Source organism: Hyaena hyaena, unplaced genomic scaffold (assembly GCF_003009895.1).
Source record: "Hyaena hyaena isolate Hyena2069 unplaced genomic scaffold, ASM300989v1 scaffold_224, whole genome shotgun sequence".
In the NCBI taxonomy this organism is placed as follows: Eukaryota; Metazoa; Chordata; class Mammalia; order Carnivora; family Hyaenidae; genus Hyaena; species Hyaena hyaena.
Window position 1 is genome coordinate 344,037 of NW_024080854.1, and position 6,439 is coordinate 350,475.

Here is a 6,439-nt window from a genome sequence, read left to right on the forward strand (position 1 = left end):
CACTGTTGGTGGGAATGTAAACTGGTACAGCCCCTCTGGAACAGTGTGGAGGTTCCTCAGGAAACTAACAATAGAACTCCCCTATGACCCAGCAATAGCACTGCTAGGAATTTACCCAAGGGATACAGAAATGCTGAGGCATAGGGGCACACGTACCCCAATGTTCATAGCAGCACTCTCCACAATAGCTAAAACATGGAAAGAGTCTAAGTGTCCATCAACAGATGATTGGATCAAGAAGATTTGGTTTATCTATACCATGGAATACTACATGGCAATGAGAAAGAATGAAATCTGGCCATGTGTAGCAACATGGATGGACCTTGAGGGTGTTATGCTGAGCGAAATAAGTCAGGCAGAGAAGGACAGATATCATATGTGTGCACGTATAGGAGGATTAGGAGGAACTTGACGGAGGAACAAGGGGGAGAAGAAGGGCGGAAATGGTGGGGGAAAGGGAGAGAGGCAAACCATGAGAGACTCTTGAATGCTGACAAAAACTGAGGACTGATGGATGTGGGGGGAGGGGGGGATGGGCATGGAGGAGGACACTTGTGGGGATGAGCACTGAGTGTTATGTGTAAACTAATTTGACAATAAACTATTTGTAAAAAAAAAAACAAAAAAACAAAAAACTGAGTTTGGAGAAATGGTGAGGAAATCAGTTAAGCATAAGACATTCTCTCCACTCTCTCACTAATTTCACTAAAATGAGACAGACGTTTTTGTTTTGTTTTTTGTTTTCTAAAAAAATCTTTTAACGTTTATTTTTGAGAGACTGAGAGAGAAAGAGCACGAGTGGGGGAGGTGCAGAGAGAGAGAGAAAGACATAATCTGAAACAGGCTCCAGGTTCTGAGCTGTCAGCACAGAGCCTAACGTGGGGCTTGAACCCACGAACCGTGAAATCATGACCTGAACTGAAGTCTGATGCTTAACCAACTAAGCCACACATGTGCCCCTGTTTGTTTGCTTTTTAAGAATAAAACCTACAGGCCAAGAAATGTGGTAAAGAGATAAAAGAAGGATATCAACAAATATTTGTAAGCTGGAGAGCAGAAGGAGGAGTGACAGTTATAAACAGACCTCAGAAAGCTTAAAATGTAATGCCCGAGGTTGGGATGGGGGGAAAAACAAGGTTTCTGCTTCTTGAGGCAGAAACCTGGAAAGAAATGGATTAAATACAAGTTAAAAATTAGTTGGACTCCTAAATATCCCCCCTTAGCCCTTGCAGCCAGATGACGCCCTGCCCTGTCCCCCACACCACCCCTTCTCTCATGGAATGGAGTGGCTTTCCTCTAGAGTGAGTTAAAGCCAAAGGGACTCTGGTCCCAGAGACAGGCACAGTTGGAGACTACAGGGAAATTAATGGGAAATCTCTATCCAAAACAGCTAGACACTCAGCCTCCTTCCTACTGAACTGCTAATAAACTGGTAATCAGTTTTCAAACAGATATGGACAGCTGGGTGCCGGGAGCCAAACTTCATCACTCACCTGATGGCACAGCCCAGGGGGTCGACAAGAGAAGACCGCACAGCGGTTCTCTGAAAGTGAAGTTACTGATATCTCTTCTGCTATTCAATCAGCTTATTTTTCTTACTGGGCATTTCCCTATGATTTAGCAGTTGATTGATCATTAAAGGCACTTTAAAGAAAACATATCCCTGTAAAAGGTTACAGTAAGGGTAGATACTAAGAAAGCCATCATGCTTCACTTTCTCTAAAGAATAGGCTCTACCTGTCTCAGCTATAACAAATGAAACTATAAATATAGAAAACAGAATTAGCCCTTTAGCTTGTCAGGCATAGAAATAGTAAGATTAAAGATTAACTCTAAAAAGTAAAAGAGCAGAAACGTAAGGAAATAACCAGGAAGTTTCCTCACAGATGAATGCCCTGAAAAACATTTCTGAGAATAAAAACAAAAGCTTGACACAAACATATAGGAAGTAGAAAGCATATATAAGCTTGCTGAAGAATCAATAAACCATCCAGAGTGGTTCACTTGAGCGGCCTGTGTCCATTCCTTCAGGCCGACGCTGTCCATCCTTCAGGGACCCCTTGGCCAGCTGGAGTGGGACTCCGGCAGTAGGGAACCTCTAACAAAAATAGTCAAACCTCTACTGGACCACACGACAATACCCACTGGTCAACACGACTCAGTACCCAACACACAGCTGTCGGTCAGTTTTTCAGTTTCCCTCTTAAATATCATCCGACAGCCTAAGATCGTCAAACACCTGAGGAAAATCTCTGATACCTAAGACAAAAACCAAAACAGTGACAATGTAGGAAGAAGAGAACTTCTAAAAATCAGTTTCATTACTGTCTTTGTATCCTCAGAGGGATTAGAAAATTTTAAATAAAAAGGTTGGAACATGGGGTGCCTGGGTGGCTCAGTCGGTTAAGCGTCCGACCTCGGCTCAGGTCATGGTCTCATGGTTTGTGGGTTCGAGCCCCACGTCGGGCTCTGTGCTGACAGCCAGCTCAGAGCCTGGAGCCTGTTTCAGATTCTGTATCTCCCTCTCTCTCTGACCCTCCCCTGCTCATGCTGTCTCTCTCTCTCTCTCTCTCTCTCAGAAATAAATAAAACATTTAAAAAAAAAGGTTGGTTGGAACATGAAGGTCAAGAAGCTTTCCAGGAAGTAGAATGAAAAGGCAATAAAATGGAAAAATAGGAAAAAAATTAAATTAGAGGCTCAGACTTGAATGTTTACTATCAGAATAATAGAATTTAAAGAAAGAAAGAACAGAAAACAGAAGAAAAGAAAGAATTTGATAAACAATACAAGATTAATTCTAAGAACTGAGAAACAATTTTCTAAACAATGTCCTATTTCTCAGAAAGTTACTAAATGATGTACTCCTGGAAAATGGGGCCATTACTCAAGTAATATGAAATCATGAGAACTAGGAGACCAGGGATTCAGGACAGAAGAGAGATAAGAATTCCATGATTGATGGTAGAACATAAATCCCAAGGAATCTGCTATGTATCACTCTAGAGTCTGAATCAGGACTGAGTACTTCAAAAAGGAAATCTCTCTCTCTCTCTCTCTCTCTCTCTCTCTCCCTCTCTCTCTCTCACTTACTCACTCACACACACACACGTATACACTAGATTATCTGATGTATTTTAAGACTTTGGGAGCTATATGTACTTCTAGTGGAGAGTTTGGTGATAAACTAGTGATTATTTCTTTAACAGAGGAAAAGCCAAACAATGATTAAATCCAGGGAAAAAATTTAAATTGTAATACATAAGAAATGTTATTATGTATACTACATGGCTCAGTATGAGTGTAACTCCCAAATAATGGTCTAATCAAATATGATGATCCGTTGTTGCTAGGAGGAGGGGGGAGGGGAAGTGTGTGTGTGCTGGGGAGGAGTTGTAATGGAGTTAAATGATCTTTCATAGTAGATGGTTAGGGGTGATGTTTAAACTGGAAAAGATCAAGAAATAGCTGAAGAAGCATGTTTAGAAATAAGGAATTAAGTATCTGAAGAAATAACTGAAAGAGTTGAAGGTAGTTGCCTTGGAGAAGCAGAAACTCAGAGTTGAGAGGGTAGCGCTGGGACCAGAGGTTCATCATTATAAGCTTTGTAAAACTGTTTGACTTTTTTGTTTTCTAAAACTTTCGCAGACTATTTAATCAAGTTACTTACAAGGTCCGCATTCCTGAGAATATCTCATTGTAGTGACATTGTTTATTTCCAGTTTTCTGCATTCAACCTAAAATGTGTTTCTTCCCAAGAAGCTGAACTTTTCTGTCAAATGCGTTTGATCGATAGGAGAATTGGCTTCATAAAATGGATTCTTCGCAAACTTTCTGTATAAATCATAAACATCAGTAAAGAAGTTCTTTATTCCATCTTCTTGCCTTGTTTCATGAAGCATAGTAAATCTCATGTGATCTGCCATAACAAATGCTGAAACAAGCCACTCATTGAACTTGTCACAGTTTTCAAGTACATGTTGTCTGACAGCCACGTATCCTCATCTATGTGGTCGAGAGCAGCGTGAACTATGAACTGGTTCAGCTGCTTTGCCAGCTGGCAGAAATTCTGTCTCAAGCCCTGGATTATCATGGTGGCCAACAATTACAAAGAAGAACCTTCCAGACATTGTCTTCAATATATAGCTCTTGCAGAGAGACACTGGCAATGGAGACAGACAGCCAGTCAGTTTCCCCACCCTGCAGGCCCTCATTCGGCAGCCCTCTGCTGGAACTCCCTGAAAACCATTTGAGTTTTTAACCTGTGTGTGTGTGTGTGTGTGTGTGTGTGTGTGTGTGTAGATGTAGGTGGAATACACAGAACTAAATAAACAATGGCTGATTTTCTTTTCTTTCTCTTCCTTCCTTCCTTCCTTCCTTTCTTTTTCTTCCTTTCTTTTGCTTGTTGGCTCTCTTTTTATCAAAGCTTCATTACCCTCTGCAACATAAATTGCAATATCATAGTGTAGATACTGTATTTTGTTTAAATTAAATTTTAAACCAGGATTTGGGAGCTTCCTTAGACTTCTACATACAAGATGAAAGACACCCTAGCATAATCTCATCTGCAGCATTTTTACAAACTTTTGCAAGTTGATTATATACATTGCTACCTCAACTCAGCTACTTACTGTTGATTCTTATAGGTTTCTATTTCCAAGTATAATTTTCTGTCCTTGAGGTTTGCTGACCTACAAGTACTCAAGGGCTCTTTTATTGCATAAATTTTATTACCAGTTGTATTAATGATCTATACAATATGGGGCACCTCGGTGGCTCAGTTGATTGAGCATCCAATTCTTGGTTTTGGCTCCGGTCATGGTCTTCTGGGTCACAGGACTGAGCTCCACGTCGGGCTCTGCACTGACAGTGTGGAGCCTGCTTGCGGAGTCTCTCTCTTTCCTCTCTCCCTGCCCCTCCCCGGCCTGCATGTGCCCTCTCTCAAAATAAATAAACTTTAAAAAGATCTATACTGTAATAAAATGTATATTGCATATATAACATATATAAAACTAAGCATATATCCAATACAACATATATGATAAAACATGTGCCTAGAGGATAAATAATTTTAGTGAAGATTATTAGAGACTTTTCAGACAAAAATTTTAACTTAAGAATCAGATGAATTATCTAGATAAAATGCATTTGATTGAATTCAAATTTACATAAGTTTAGCCTATATAAGATACTCAATTACTTCGACCCTGTGATTAAAATCTGGTGGTGGAGCGCCTGGGTGACTCAGTCGGTTAACCATCCTACTTTGGCTCAGGTCATGATCTCGCGGTTCATGGGTTTGAGCCCCATATCAGGCTCTGTGCTGACACCTAGCTCAGAGGCTGGAGCCTGTCTTCAGATTCTGTCTCCCTCTCTCTCTGACCCTCCCCTGCTCATGCTGTCTCTATCTCCTTCTCAAAAATAAATAAAACATTAAAAAAAAATTAAAAACCTGGTGAAATAGCTTGCTGTGGAAAAGAAACACAAAGCTTGCAGGGGCAGCGATAAACTTAAATCTCCAATGAAAGATTATAAAGGGATATGCTGGATGCCCAAATCCCCCAACAGCAGCATGAGGAACAGCCTTTGTCACAAGCTGTTCTGGGCCTTGGAGTTTAACAAGCAAGTCTCAAATAAAAACATGCGAGTTTATAGAAATGAAAATAAAAACTAATAAGACTAAGCATCAGCTCTGCCTCTTCCATTGGCCTGGAATGGTCTGTTTATGATCTGTTTCTTCTAGTTCTTGGGATTACTTCCTATCTGTGTTATGGTCTTCATGAGTCTAGCTGACATCTTTACCCACATCTCCCAGATGGAGCTGTAAGCTCCTGTGACTCATCTCCAGATCTGGCTTTCAGATAAGGTGTAGACAGCTGGAGGACGGGCAGGGAGTGAATTCTCCTGATGTCACTGCGAAAGCAGCATAGCAATCCTAGCCATCTAGCCCAGTGGTTCCAACTTTTTCAGCAGGAAGATCCCTTCAAATACACTTTGCTGCTTACTTTTGGCTGCTGCTCTGAACGGTTGCCGGGCAGAGCACACACTGTCTCTGCTCAGCTTGAGCAGGTGACTGTCTGACATGTGTCCCAATAACTGTTGTGGCACACCCTGAAATAATCAGTATCACTGTTATGAAATAACAGTATCACTGTTCTTTTGCAGAATATTGAAAATAGCCCTTGGAGGGGCGCCTGGGTGGCTCAGTCGGTTGAGCGTCCGACTTCGGCTCGGGTCATGATTCGCGGTTCGTGGGTTCGAGCCCCGCATCAGGTTCTGTGCTGGCTGCTCAGACCCTGGAGCCTGTTTCAGATTCTGTGTCTCCTTCTCTCTGCCCCTCCCCCGCTCATGCTGTGTCTCTCTCTGTCTCAAAAATAAGTAAACTAATTAAAAAAGAAAAAAAAAAGAAAATAGCCCTCAGATACCTGTAACTGCCTTCAG

At 41.4% G+C, this 6,439-nt stretch overlaps 1 pseudogene; it reads right to left on the minus strand.

The window, feature by feature from the left end:
- Positions 1–1,075: 1,075 nt before the first annotated feature.
- On the minus strand, positions 1,076–4,128 carry LOC120239061 (annotated as a pseudogene).
- Between the last annotated feature and the right edge of the window lie 2,311 nt (positions 4,129–6,439).